At 43.4% G+C, this 16,078-nt stretch overlaps 1 protein-coding gene across 3 annotated transcripts in view; it reads left to right on the top strand.

Moving 5' to 3' along the window:
• LOC122791074 (proto-oncogene Mas-like) overlaps window positions 1-16,078 on the top strand; it is a 158,129-nt gene that overhangs the window by 24,394 nt on the left and 117,657 nt on the right. Inside the window, exon 2 of one of the 3 annotated variants that reach the window (XM_044058850.1) lies at window positions 16,075-16,078. This exon is cut by the window's right edge and continues 94 nt beyond it. The exons of the other annotated variants lie outside the window; for them this stretch is intronic. The gene's annotated coding sequence lies outside the window, so the exon portion shown is untranslated. The remainder of the gene's footprint in view (window positions 1-16,074) is intronic. 3 annotated transcript variants of the gene reach the window in all.

Here is a 16,078-nt window from a genome sequence, read left to right as displayed (position 1 = left end):
GTAAGGTTATATTTATACATATACATTTTGGTAATTTAATTAAGTAATTAACTAATTGGCTTTTAGTGATTAAATTATTAATGGTATGACTATATAAAGTGTATTATTTGATGTTTTTCTTGGTCTGATGAAGGTGGGGCATTTTCACCACCGAAAGCGCTTACCTAATAAAACATTCTGGTTGTAGTGATTGGAGCGTTACTTTTTCTACTAGATATTTCCTACGACTTCACTTGCAAGTTTTGTGGACCGGTAGTATAACACACTGCCATGTCTGTCATCAGTCCACTGCCATTGTAACCCCCACACATATGGTGGGGCTGGGGTCATATATGTGTGGGTGCTACCTACACAATACATGTGTGCCCTCATGCACTGCAGATCCTAGTGTACGTAACAGTGGTATATGGCCCTGTATAATTGAGTCCAAGGGGAGCACCAGAAAAGACCTAGGCTGCTACAAAATGTGAGGTTATCAGGGCTGAGCTGCCGTATCTGGATGTACAGTACCGCATACTTCACCTATATACACATTACTGTCATGGATCTGGGTGCTGCAGGACTATTTTCCCCTGCCATACAAACTATTCTGTGTGTTGGTGTGCATGTGATGGTGTCATGTCAGTTATGCCAAGTTATGTAGCAGTAAAACCCATGTGGTCATAAGACATCCATACCACTTACTGTATTTGTACAGTGTATAGACAGAGACTGCTGAACTACACACCTGCAGTACATACTGTCAATTGTTAGGTATACTGTGGCCCAGTATGTCTTTCCTATTGTACAATGTGAATTGCTTGGCCTGGGCAGCAACAGCTGTGAATCTTTCCAACCTACTGTATGAGTGTAACTGGTCCACTGTAGCATCACTCCGTTGATATAGTTGTCAGTGTCTGAACAGCTATACGGCATGGCATGTAGAACTGCAATAGTACACGATGACAGGTTACCATGTCAGCAAACCTGTGGGTGTTGTTTTTCCTGTGATCTCTCTGTGGGTGTATGTTACAGGCAACAATTGTCATTTGTATGGGTGGCACATACAGTATTCAGTCATTCAGGGGTCAACTGTAGGCATAGTGGCTGTTCCTTATTGTGTGCACCTACCGCTTATGTTTTGTACTATACATATAACTGCATGTGTATGTATAGTCACATGTATATGTACATTTATATATATATATATATATATATATATATATATATATATATATATATATATATATATATATAAAATCATGTATATGTATACCTGTATCTGCCTATCTGTGTCTGTGTATCTGAAGCCTGGTAATGTTGATGGCATCCACATAATACATTCCCCATGGGAGCCAGAATGTACTGCATGATATGTTACCAATAACAGCCTGACATCATACAGGTAGAATGTAGTACAGGTAACATCATGTGTCCATGTTGCCACAGGCCCTGCTTATGAGATTGCCAACACTTGGTAGTGTATCGAGGGGCAGACATGTTTGGCTGGCGGGATGCCTATTCATATGACCTGTATAGTGTGTGGTGCCTCTCGACCCCTTTAACATAACATGTAACCTGTTACACTCCACTCCCTAATAGCTACATGTGCCTTGCAGTACCAGCACAACAGTGTTGCACCAATGGGTTGGTAGGTATGGGAATCCCATTGAGGTCTGCCACATGTGTGTATATGTGCATGTGTGCATATCTGTAGCGTACACCAGTCCAAGTCCACATACTCCTATTACAATACACATTGCCACACAGTAGTACCAATATTGTTGCTGTCGCCCATAGATGTGGCAATGTAATGCAATGCCCTGCTATGCCTGTGGCATGTGCATCACATGGATATCCCTGTGGTACCACTGTTGTGATACGCAATGGGTTGTTTTTGCATCATGGCCCCTGTGTGATAGTGGGTTCTAGTCTGTACAATACCCAGTGGGCTATATGTGTGCTGTGTACAGTGTCTTTACACCATGGTACACCTGGTATATGGCCCACGTACCACTCTCAGGTGGCCAATGTCACCATCACCCATACAGGTAACAGAAAACAGGATACAGCCCAGTTACACATGTGTTGTGTGCAGCCTACCTGTAACACATTGGCCAAATGGACTAGTTAGTTATCAACTATACAACCAGGTCTCTAAGATGTGTGTCTACCTGTTATGTGTCGATCAATGTGTATATGATGGTATGATACACTGTGTATTCACCATATACAAACATTACATCCCCCATTACCAAATTGTACATATCTTTGGATGGTCTGCATGTAGCACGTGACCTGGTACACACCTCACCCTACAGATGGTGTTGTGTGTGCAATGACAGCCACACAGTTCAGTAGCACTACATACCCGGGTTGGGGTCTAGACACAGTGTCGCTAAAGTCAGGATGTATGTGTATGTGGATGGGTTGACGTAAGGGTGCTGATCATACCTGTACTAGCAGGCCACTGGTCACATTTGCATGGCCAGTAGCTGTTATACATATCTGTGGCATGTGTGTAACTGTACACCACATATGTCACGGCCATGGTGTCACCACACTGACATATCCCTGTGGAATATGACTGCGGACCATCCTCCTGCTGACACATGTATGCCTACAGCACAAATGGATGAGAGTATGGGGATATCAATTGGTGTTACCAACAGCTGGGATGCATCCTAACTGCATGGTTACACTACCTGACATGTATGCAGTACACATTACCCCTGACTACATTCTACACTAAAGTACATTGTGGCACTCTATCACAGTCACCATGTCCATCAGAACCATGTTAGCCTGTCCATGCATCGATGTTAGGAATGGCAGAGATGTGGCACAGGTATCATCAAATGCACAAGGTGTGTGTCTGTCATCCTAGCTGCATGGCTACTCTACTTGATAAGTATGCAGTACACATTATTCCTGACTACATTTTACACTGCAGTACATTGCAGCACACCATTACAGTCACCGTGTGCATCAGAACCATGTTAACCTGTCCCTGCATCGATGTTATGGATGACAAGGATGTGGCACAGGTATCATCATATGCACAGGGTGTATTTCAGGTGTGCCAGAGGCTGAGAGTTGTCCAAGAATGTGTCACTATGTGTGTGGGTGAGGGGTGTGGTTCCTTGATTGGGACATGGTGATGTGGTGTGTGCCGGTATGGGGATACCCTAGGTGTGGTTGCATAGTGTGTGTGGACATGCATGCACACAGTTCTGCCATGTGGCTGCCTCACATGCGTAATGTTGGACAGCTGCAGACCATACTTGGCAGAGTGTGCAGTTCAGTGCCTCTGGCTATGGACACGCAGACCTTGAGGTGCTACTCTCCCCTGATGATGACATATGTCCGCTGGAACCATATCTCGCCTGGACCTGGCCAGGGCCACATGCACATGGCCTGCTGTGGTGTGGACAGCAGCCCCTGTGGTGTGCTGGGGCTGGTACTGCCACTATGGGAGTGGCTGTGTGTCCTGGCACATCCACATTGACTGCCAGCTGCTGGTGTCTCTGGCCTACTTTCACATGGACATCACAGCACTCACACCACATGTTCTAGCACAGACATACCATGGTCAAGTAGGCCAACCATCTCACCCCACCGTCTATCCATGTCCTCAGTATATCCATGGAAAGCAACAGCGAGTTCATGGAGGTTGCCATTTACAGCTGCAAAAGCAGACCTCTGCAGCCTCAGGACCTATCTGGAGTGCATTTACATACATGCCTGTGCCTTCATTACAGCCTAAAACATGCTCCTGGTGGTACTAGTTGTGGCGCTCCTGCCAGTGGCAGGATAACCTGCAGTCCTCCCATGAGCACCATGGTACATCTGCTGATGTGGTGGCCTTCCAGACATCTGGCTATGCCGATTGTGACCTGATACAGTCGGCATGGGCACCACACTTTCCTGGCCATTGCCACCAAGCGTCAACTGTCCCTCTGCTGTGGCCACATGTGATGGGGTTTGTAGGGGCACTGTAACTGTGTGGGGGCTTGGGATGGCTAGGAGGGTGATGACACATGTTGGCACAGTGTCAGCCTCTGACAAGCCCACCTGTGCCTCACCGGTATCTTCATCATCATTGGTGTCTTTAGGGACACCTACCTCAGAATGCGAGCAGGAGTGACCCTGACCCACCTCACCACCTGTGGGGGAAACAAATACATACATTAAGACCTGTACAGCAGTGCATAACATTACACACACTCACACTGACAGCCACCTTACATCCTCACCTTCCCTGTGTTTCTAGACAGTCCCACAGTCAGTTACATATGTTCCCCTTCCTGCATTGCACTTGCTAATACACACGCATCACTACAGCCCATTAAAATATCATCCCTCTCCATGCCTACACATGTGGTTACCACACTTGACCTGTTACTCCATCGCATCCCTGACCTGGGTGGAGTAGGTTGTACATGGCCTTACAGCTGTCACCCTGTATTACCCTGTGTATGGGCAGTAATTGTGTACAAGGCCCCTATATGGTTGGAGCTGCTACATTCACTACTTATGTCACACATCAGAGCCTCATACTACAGTCTTGCTAAGTCTATGCCACATCTGCTGCACAAGTAACCCATCATGCGGATGACTGTACTACCTGGATACATTCACTGATGTGCTGTGGTAATTCCCCATTGCATTTGTAGTGCTGCATATGTGGGTAGCCGGTTACCCATCTGCTGCTAGCAATATGATGTGTATACCTGGTATGTCCTGCACCTCCCAATGCATGTTCAATGCTACAGCCCTTGTTATGCTATCAGCTGTCCTGTGTTCACATACCTGACAGGTTGTCCTGGTGTCCCATGTCTCACTCCATTTACGGCACAATCCCAAGGAGAATTACCACCATGTCGTCAATCCCACTATCGCATGTGCATACATGGACACACACAAACAGAGACACACACACACACACACACACACACACACACACACACACACACACACACACACACACACACACACACACACACACACACACACACACACGCACACACGCACACATCTGACATGCATTATCCACACTCCACTAGATTGCTCCTACAAGCACAACCAAGTCACACACACACACCCCACACTCCTACTTGTGGAGTTGCACAACATTTGCACTCACAGTACTCCCATTAGCCTTCTGTCAACATGCATTACACATGGAGCTCAACAGCATGCAGTGCAACTATAGTGACATCATGCTAGTGGCAGTATACATATGTGTGAGGCATGGGCTTTGTTGGTAGGTGATGGCCCCTCCCCATGTTAACACTGCAGCAATGTACAAAGTGTTACTGTGGCCTGTTCCACACCCTGTCTAGTACTGTGCACCATACCTTACAAGTGTAGAAACCCTGTATGGGTTATCTCAACTCCACTGCTCACAGCCCCTGTGTATTGTAACAACACATACCTGGGATGGTATGTGAAAAGCTATCAGTTGTGGATGCCTTGTGTCTGCGTTACAGATCACAAAATCAGCAGTGCACGTATGACCAGTACATGACTATTGCACTGACAACCAGCGGACCTTACCATGGCTGTGAGGGGTGCCCTACACATGTCCCAGACCTCTGCATGGTTGCAAGGTGTACACATGTGCACATCTCCTGGAGTGCACACACTGCTGTGGCGAGTGCTGTGAGGTCAGGGATATGTCTGCTATGTTTACTTAACCTGCTTGTGTGCGGCTGCAGCCATGGTGGTTTTGAGTCACACATGTCCCTACTGTAGGCCATGTGTCCTGCCATGTCACATCCCTGTGGGCACATTGCACATTGACAGGATGTTAGTTACCTTGCATGTGTCTGTTGTACCCTTCCGATACCCCAGCATGGTCTCTACTGTGATGCAGTGCATTTCTTAGCAACAAAACCTGAACATGTACAGAATGCAGTATGGGTAGGTGTGTTAGACATGTGCATGGGGGATAGCCCATAACTATTACATGCCCAGTTAATTATCATGCATGAACACGAACCATAATCACCGGCTATGGGCTGTTGATGTGGTTGTATCCTGGAGGGACCTACATAGGAGTGTGATAAAGCTAATGTCAGTGGTCACAGCTGTGGCATTCATAACAGGTGAGTGCAGCATTACATTACATCAGCAGTAGAATTACACAATATTACAGCTTCTACACAACTGTTTATTACTACTACACAGCAGCAAAGTATATGACATCTCAGTTCTGCATGATATACCTGTACAGCTGCAGATGCATACACATGAGTGGTGTAATGATGTGCCCTGAGGCCTTACCTGCACACTCCTCAGCTGGTGTGTCATTGGCACCCACCTCCAAGTTGTGCCCTGCCAGATGTTGTTGTTGTGGGCAGACAGGTGCCACTAGGCTACTGAGAAGCTCCTCTGTTGGCAGCAGTGTTACAGACGGCAGATTGCGGTACCTACTACAGTGGGGCTTGCAGACACAGGGCAACTACAGAATCTTAGGTTGTTCCAGACCTACAGACAGAGTGAGTGGTGTTGTTATGTGCTTTGTATATTGCTGGTCTTGCAGTGTTTGCGTGTGCATAGTAGTTTAGGATGGAATGCAGTCTGTCTGCATAGCTCTCAACTGTGGGCCTATCCACATGATGGCCAGTGGATTGTCTGTTTGCTTTTGCCTGTGCACTACACAGGGCTTGTCCTAGATATATCCCCGGCAATCTTTCTGTTGCGTGCTATCAGTACATGGCTACTTCCATTTCTGTCCCTGATGTGTCATTCCTGCATAAGGTTATGTTGCATCAAATCCTGTAACACCAGCAATGTGCAGGGTGTGTAACAGCAATATTACGGGTATGGCCCTGTGTTCCTGCCTCCATCCTCCACATATATGGCTGGCTTTGTCCTGCTGTGATATGGTTAGGAGTTGATCTGTATTGGCTTATGATAATATACTGTTGGCATTCCTTCTATCATCCCAGGCATATCGTGGATGCCCACGACATTTGTTGGTCAGGGTTAATACATGTGACAGATACATAGACATTATCACACGTAATAAATGTTCCCCTAGGCCTTGACTAGGGGGTGTAACTGGCAGCTGCTGAACTGCATCAGTTATTGTTTATTGTTACCTATCTTGATGGCAAATCCTTTGGCCGCAGTAGTACGAATTGATGGGCCTGTCCTGGACAGCATAGTAGGTTATATATCCACACTGTCTGCATCTACTTTTCTGTGTGGGCCTTGCATTCCTCACTGATTACATAAGTGCAGATCTATGTGCTGTCAGTAATGGCATACATTATCGTAAAATACACCATTACAAGTTGTCTGTGTATACATATCTGTGTGTTGTCTCATGTCCTATGAATAGTGAGGGGGCTATGTGTAATTCTGTACTCCTGTTCAAGTGTAAATGTCATTTAGAAGGTTATACAGGAAAACGATTATGTTATACCGATTTTACATAGGAAATAGAATGTGCTGCAGTGGGACCTGAACCGAGAATGTGTGCATGATAGGCGGATGCTCTGCCCACTACACTATTGCAGCTCTGCATAAGTTTCATATTCCTACATTAATTTATCCATGCTCCCTTTCCCTGGCCTCTGAGTTCCACGTACTCAGCATCCATCCATTTTGCAGTTGCTAGCCCTGCCATACCACACCTCCACACATTTCCCTCTGTGCACGTTTTGGTATTCCTCCATATTACTGTCTCAATGCAACCTTCTGCAAGCTCTTCATCAGTTTAATCCATGTACATTCAAGCCTTTCCTTAATCTACCTCCAATACTGGTGGGAACATTATTGTGACCCGTGACGTCTGGTGCGTCCCAGCAGGGATGGACCTGTTGTTGTGTCACGAGTACACTTTGCTGGTCTACACTGTTTCTCCCACTGGTAGCATCTTGCCAGGGTTTTCAGATGCAGTGGTTTGCTCACACACCAGACCAACCTCATCTCCCTCTTCCACAGATGAAACATGCCCCCACGTCATGCCCCGTTTCCCATTCCTCTCTTCAGTATTATACAAGACTACTGTTCTCACAGTATGGGTGGACAGGCACTGTTCATTGGTACTGTTTGCTGGTATTAATGTACATACTTACATACATTTCCTATACTGTTGACTGACTGTGCCGGATGATATGTTTGTGATAACAGCAGCTTATTGTATATCTGCCATGCCTTTGTGGTAACCCACTTGAGCTATAGTGTGCAGGGGGAAGGGACCTGGAAGTGCTGATTATGTTGTTACTGGCCACGATGAGGGCTGTGAGCTACAGCATGCCTACGGCACTACGGCGGAAGTGTAGGTGGGTATGCGCTGGTGTGCGCTAGGCTCGGACTTGCTGACCTCCAGTTATGGCGTTTTACACTGGGTTGGCCTCCACATTGCTTAACCAGTGTAGGCATTGCTTACCACCGCCCAAAAAGGCGTACTCCCACTTGCTGCCACATACCCTGTGCTACTTCATGTACATGTCATTATTATACATTTTTACGTCAGGTGTACATGTCAGGTATGACTGTTCACGAAGGTCAGTATAAGGTTAAGTGGAATTCCAATTTAGCATTTCTGGATAGGTTACATTCAGGTATTCGGGTTAGGTTTAGTTATGCCATACCTGTGTTGTAGAGTAGATGTGAATAGTGGAGGTGTAGGCGGGTAGGTGGAGGGGGGGCATTTTAACTGCATAGTACGCCATTCAACTGACTGGTGGGTGAGCAGTAATGCAGGTTTGCGGGGTATTGGGATATGTATGTGAGGCAGGACAGGAGGTGTCAGTGTTAGTAGTTGGTGTAGGGGTCTGGAGTGTTGGGCGTGGCGGACTTCACAAGGTGATGATCCAAGTGTGCTTGGGTTTTCCCATCATAGGTTCATAGGTTAGTACTAAGCTAACTGCCTTTGCGAGCCATTTTAAGCCTAGCCAATTATCCCTTGTGAGACTCAAACCTTGCACCTTGTGTTTGTAAGGCAAACACCTTAACCATTAGGCCACCCTCCCAACCCAATCATGTGTTATTTACATGTGTAGTCTGGGACAGCTGCAGTAATACACCTGGGTTGGGGGTTCCAGATTCTGCCAATATAGTTGTGTGGAGGGTGTCAACTACCTGTGACTGAGAACATTACTACGAATACAACAGGGGTCGATAGGGGCTGATAGTAGGGGCATGTCCAGGGATTTGCAGGACGGCTGATGAGAAGGTCCACAGCTTGCCATTTCTTCTACAGTGACAGCTGTGTATATACCCTGCATTTGGGGGTACGTCTGGACAATCACACCCCTGGATGGGGGTGAGGACAGCAACATAGGTCTCAACCAATCAAAGACAAATCTCAACAAACTCAAAGACAAATCCTCAAATAATCAGGGAAAATCAGGGACAATCTTTAAATATTTGTACTATTAGCTTGAAACACTTGCAGATTAAGAGAATTTGGTGTAATATAGATATTCTGACGTAAAATGTATATAACTCTGGATTATTAGCATTATTTATTAAGGGCGACTTACTACCTTTTCTTCAGCAGTCACCAGTTTGAAGAGGGATTAAGAGGGACAGACCTACAAACGGAGTCTATATCAGGGACATCCCCGAAGATCAGGGACAGTTGAGAGGTCTGGGCAGCAATCATACCTTGTGATGCCAATTAGTTCGGCTTACATGCCTACAACGGTGTGTTGTGACCATGTGCTCTTTGGTGTCATTTAGTGGGTTTGAAACAACACATCTGGTTATACCGTCCTTTGCCATGTAAACTAGACTTTGCTGCAGTGGGACTCATACTAGGCATAGCTGCTCGTTAGGCATTGGCTCTGCCCAATTCACACTATTGCTTACATCCCTGGGGCGGCCCACATAGAAATACTCCAGCCAACACCTGTAGAGCTAGGCCCATAATGTCATACCCATAGTTCCCAGACTGCACTTCATCTTTAGCAGTCTTCCTTACTCCGGGTGCAGGATGGGTCTAAACACACCACTACACACTGCCAACTCTCCACTTCTCGGGACCCATCATGTACGTTGTCTCGTCCCATGGGTCATTAGGCTTCCCCAACTTTGTAGTCTGGGAACATGCATGCCCTGCCGTAGGTTATCCTTGTAATGGCTGGAAGTCCAAATACCCATTAAATTTTTGGCTTGTCCTGCAAGGGACATTCTTGTCTTTATTTCAAGATTAGACTTGGTGGGTCTCTCCCACTGGTAGCATCCTGCCTGTAGTCTGGGAAGTAGTAGTTTGTTTACTTTTATTGTGTGTATGTTTCACCTGGCTAGCTGAGGGAGGTTGATGTTACATGTTACACGTTTGTTGATTGGGCCCCTCACCCTCATTGGCACGGCCTGTGAACACATGTAATTCTTAACTGCTGTATCATATCCTAGCTATACATATGTGTATATTTATATTTATATATACATATATATATATATATATATATATATATATATATATATATATATATATATGGGTCCCTATGACTTCGTCGAAAATTCATTTCGTCTAAAGTTCATTTAGTCTAAAGTTCATTACTTCGACAAGCATTTGCCCCCTTCCCCAGTGTTGTGCGACCCTGGAGTTGATATATATATATATAGTTAGGGGGGTGTGGGGGGCACAGCCCCCCACCTAAAATGCTTGTCGATGTAATGAACTTTAGACTAAATGAACTTTAGACGAAATGAATTTTCGACGAAGTCATAGGGACCCATATATATATATATATATATATATATATATATATATATATATATATATATATGTATATATATTGCTGTACATATATATCAAATGACATATGGATTTATGGGTGCCTGCAGATGTATATATCTATATGTGGGTATTTATATATATGTCTGTCTATGGATGTATACATTTGTACCGCAGAGAGGGAGTGGTATATCTCCATGCATTTATGGGTATATATACACACACATACCTCTACATATTTACATCTACATCTGGTTATATCATTCTTTGCCAAGTAAAATAGACTGTGCTGCAGTGAGACTCATAGCGGGAGTGTCTGGCTGTTGGGTGGCAGCTCTACCCAATAAACACTATTGCTTACATCCCTGGGGCAGTCCAAATAGACCCACTCCAGCAAACACCTGCACGCCTAGACCCATAATTACATACCCATAGTTCACCCACACGTGCCTCCTCTACAGCACTCATCCTTACTCTGGGTGCAGGTTGGGTCTAAACACACCACTACACAGTGCCCACTCTCCACTTCACAGGACCCATCTTAGATGTTGTCTCGACCGATGGGTCATCAGGCTTTCCCACCCTTGTAGTCCGGGTATGTACACTCCTCACCTTGATAGGTCATCGTATGGGCTTCCTCCTATAACAAGACATTTTTGGAGTGTCCTACAAGGGACGCTCCTGTCTCTGTTCCAAGATTTGACTTCTCGGGTCCACTGTGCCCCCCCCCCCATTGTATCCTGCCTGTGGTCTGGAGAGCAGTGGATCATTTACATTATTTGTGAGTTTGTTTGTATGTTTCCCCTATCTGGCTGGGGGGGGGGTTCATGCTACGTGTTACTCGTTTCTTGCTTGGGCCCCTCATCACCATTGGCTTCACCCCGCCCACACGAACTTGCACACGCTCACTAGTGCTTACATATGCTTACTACTGCTTATCTGTGCTTAAGCCTGCTTACTGCTGACTTATTCATTATGGTACTGACTCTTCACTTGTGCATTTAATGCAGTACTCCAGTTCACATTTAAATGTTATTTAGTAGGCTATACAGCAATAAAATGTAAATATATGTTCGTATACAGATTTCACATGGAAAATGGCATGTGCTGCAGTGGGACTTGAACCGGGAATGCCTGCTCATTAGGCAGATGCTTTAACCACTACACTATTGCTGTGCTGTTTCATTTGCATATGTCTTCCTTGTTATCCTCTTCAGCCTTTTAAGCTGCTTTAACTGTAGCTAAGTGATGGGCACACCCACGCACCTACGATTAGCTGTACTTTGAGTTTTAGAGATAAATACAGGGGCTACTTCTTTTTATTTTAATGTCCTGTTGCTGTTGTACACATGGGGACTGTTGGTGGGGATATGTGGACACCTATGAGCGGTGTTGTTCGTTTATTTACAGTTTCTGCTGTTCTACTTTGCAGGGCCGTGTTTATTCTGAGAGCTCTGATTCAGACATGCCCCCTGCACTCGTCCATGCTCCATGTAGGATTAGGAGGTCAGGCAGTACGCCTTCATTAATATGCTTGGCGTGCTGCCATCCTCCTCCTAAATGGTCACTTCTGTGCAGGACTAGACTAGTCCTGCATGGAAGATTAGTGAATCCGGGGGAATGTTTCTTAACAGAGATTACCCTGAAGGTTTTTTTATTGGAATTACAAAATGAGGTAAACACTAAAAGGAGGCTAGGGACTTATAAATCCATTTTGGCTGGGGGGATGGGGTGCAACAACAATTGTGAATCAACAAGGAGTAGTCACAAGCAATCCTTTAGCACCACTTACACTTTAGATAGTGCAGCAATAGCCAAAGTGATTCGCAATAATTGGCCTCTACTAGTGATGCATTCTACAGCGATGGAGAAATTTGGTAATAGCCCCAACATAGTATATAAAAAGGATAGGTCCTTTAAGCAATTGTTGGAAAACAATAAGCATTGGAGACCCACACTAAGACATTGTACTTTTAAATGTGGCCATTGTACCCAATGCAAATATGAAATGGAGTCTGAGAGTTTTACAGTTAGGGGCAAATAATACAAGGTTAAGGGGCACTACTATTGTACACCATCAAATGTAGTTTATTTAGCCCAATGTCAGCAATGTTCTTCGTTCTATGTTGGAAAAACATCTAAAAAATGTAACGAATGTATATATAAACATATAGCAGACATAAAGAACAAAAAGAACACAAATGCTTTGTACAGGCATCATGAGTTTAATCCTATGCACAGTTTTGGTTTTACCATCATTCAGCAAGTGGAAAAGGATATTTGTGGTAAAATAAATGATGCTGACTTGAATGAGAAAGAATTAAGGTGGCAGATAAGGTTGGATGCAGTGTCACCTCCAGGCCTAAATGATGGGTGTTCGATTACACCAGTTCTGTAATTAAAATGTTGTAAAGTATGATTTTATTTGGTTTTTAACTTTTGAGATGCTAAAGGGTTAATTTTTTGGCTGGTCCTTTATTTTATATGTGACAATTTCAAGAAGTTGATTGATTAATGTTTTATATAAATGAGGTGATTCTAATTAACAAAATGTTCTGATGAAGTTCCTAAATTTGGAATGAAAGAGCTAAACATCTTTGCATTGTGAATAAAGACTTTTTTCCTGAATATTTGGAGGTACCATTGTTGTTTCCTTTGTTTGGATATGTAGTTTGTTTACAGTATCTGCCTATTACAAGTAAATGCATGGCACCCATTTTCAGGGAGAGTATTATTCCACTGTATTCTGTACTTATTAGGTCAAGCATTGAGTTTAATGCCCCCTTTGATATGTATGTGTCCAGACACCTGGCACAACTTGAATGACAGTGATACTTTTATGCCAAGAAAATAAAAGGCTTACATCGCAAAACTTACTCTGATTGTCTCAAAGCCTTTTCTCTCTTACAGTGTCATACAGAATACTGAGGGGATATCTCTGCCTCACTTACAGAGACTCTACTGGGCTCATCATTTCAGCATCTCTGCTTCACTTACAGAGACTCCACTGGCCACATCCTTTCCGTATCTCTGCCTTACTTACAGAGACTCTACTGGGCTCATCATTTCAGCATCTCTGCTTCACTTACAGAGACTCCACTGGCCACATCCTTTCCGTATCTCTGCCTTACTTACAGAGACTCTACTGGTCCCATCCCTTTAGACTTACTGCACATCTGCAAGTTCAACAGTGGTAGAAACACATGTTCAAGAGGTCTTAATCTCTTCTGCAACTTAAGTAGAACATGCTGGTGGGATAGATGTTTCACAGAGAATACAACTTCTCTGCAGTCATGTACCTCTCTCAGTATAATGTAAAGCATATCGACTCAAGTATAAGCTGGACGAATGTATGGTAAACAGCAAGTTCACTCCTGGATTAGCACCCTTGTTCCTTACGGATAGTGGTAATGGGTAAATATTTACCCTGCCCTGATTATTCATACTTAAATACAAAGGGCTCTGGGTTAATTGTACTTATAATACTAGGTCTGGTAAACTTCTTGGGAATTCAGGTATAGGGTTCTAGAGTTCCTCAAAAATCAATAGTCTGGTAAGTAGATATGTACTGATGAACCTATGTGTATTCATGTTAATTTCATCTAAAATAAAAGAATACAAAAACAAACATTTGCAAGGTTTTGTCAATATTTTTTTCTGTTTATTTTTGTATGATTTCATTTGATTCATCATGTGTGCATGACTTCTGAGATGTAGCTATCCAATGGGTTTCAACAGCACCTTAATCTGATCCATAGCTGTTCCATTGTTTCAACTTGAATGCTGTGGATTCTGTTAATGAAAAGCTTTGTTGTAGCTCACCACTGATGTCTTTTCAGAGATTCATAGATTGAGAACTGGCTTACTCACAATTCACTGCCCATATGAATGTCAGGAGCTTTTTAAAATAGATAGTAATCTTTAGAACTGAAGACAGAATACTGAAGATTTTTCTGACATTTGGAGGAATAACCTAAAATTGACAAACTTTTTTCATTGCTATATACTTTGATCTGCTTCTGATGCAGAATGTACTGCATTGTTGCTTCTGGCTTCTGGACTGTCATGATCCTGTATATATCATTACATTGGTAAGGTCTCTAGAAGTTCACATTGTATTTGTCAGGGATCTTACTATCTTTGTTTAACGTGGAAAAATGATTTCATACTGCTAATGTACCTTCCAGGACTATTGTGCTAACCAACATCCTGTTTTCTGAGATGACCCTAGTTCCCTTAGTATGCAAGTCATTTCATCAATAATAAATTAGGTGAAAACCATGTCAAATAAAATGACTGATTAAACAGGGCTGTTGTCATGGGTGGTCGAGATCTAAAACTTTCATAGAGGGATTAGACTGTATGCACCTCTCTGTTGATTTTATTTTATCTAATACTAATGCAGCCAAGCCTCATAGAAAAAGTATAAATAGTACAAATACCATTTACAATGTACAGCTAATCATGCACCTTTCAGTTAACTGGTACCACTTGTTTAGTTGTCATTATTATTTCCACCCCATTTATATACTCTGTTTCATATTTTTTGCTTCCTAGACACATTATTATTGCAATTTTTGATATCAAATGCAAACTCCATTTGCTTTGAATAATTTCTGCAATCCTGCCAAGTCACCTCAGCATTTGTACACATTTTTGCATCAACCCCATTGTACAAGTTTAAGCCAGTTTATAGGAAATTATTGCTTACGTCAGTAGTGCAGGCAATGTATTTTTACTTGTGCACTATTGCAGAGAGTGTGACAAAGCTAACGTATCAGAATGCAGGAATGCAGCTCAAATGTAGCATGCCCTGGTAGTAAGAAATGAAAGGACCAGTAGTCATGTCACTTCTACAGCACAAGAAAATTATTAATAAGTATTTTCTGTTATGAAGATTTGGAGAAGGCAAACAAACTCTGCAGGAAAATATGTCACACAGAATGGATTAATGATGCCACATCAATTAAGTATGTTAACATGCGTACAGACATTGGGTAGTGGCAAACTTGTTCATTGCTTTGAAACATGAGGGAACTGTGAATATATTCAGTCATCAGAGAAGTGTTTTATATCCACATTATTTGTGTGTATGTGTGTGTGTGTGTGTGTGTGTGTGTGTGTGTGTGTGTGTGTGTGTGTGTGTGTGTGTTCAGAGAAGTGTTTTTATCCACATTTTGCGTGTGTGTGTGTGTGTGTGTGTGTGTGTGTGTGTATGTGTGTGTGTGTGCAAATATCTTATAATGAGCAAAAAAAGTTTAGTATTTCATTGTTGTTTAGAATGTTCTTATAATAGCAAAAGAGTTACACATATCTGTTCAGAAAGATTAACAAATATCTTCAATGTAATTGTAATATGCAAAAATGGCAAAAATTAAACATTTTCCTTATAGATTT

This window comes from Protopterus annectens, chromosome 16.part0, assembly GCF_019279795.1.
Source record: "Protopterus annectens isolate FY-2018-M chromosome 16.part0, PAN1.0, whole genome shotgun sequence".
Lineage (NCBI taxonomy): Eukaryota > Metazoa > Chordata > Ceratodontiformes > Protopteridae > Protopterus > Protopterus annectens.
Note: the sequence above shows the minus strand (reverse complement) of the source record. Positions and strands in the feature narration are given on the sequence as shown.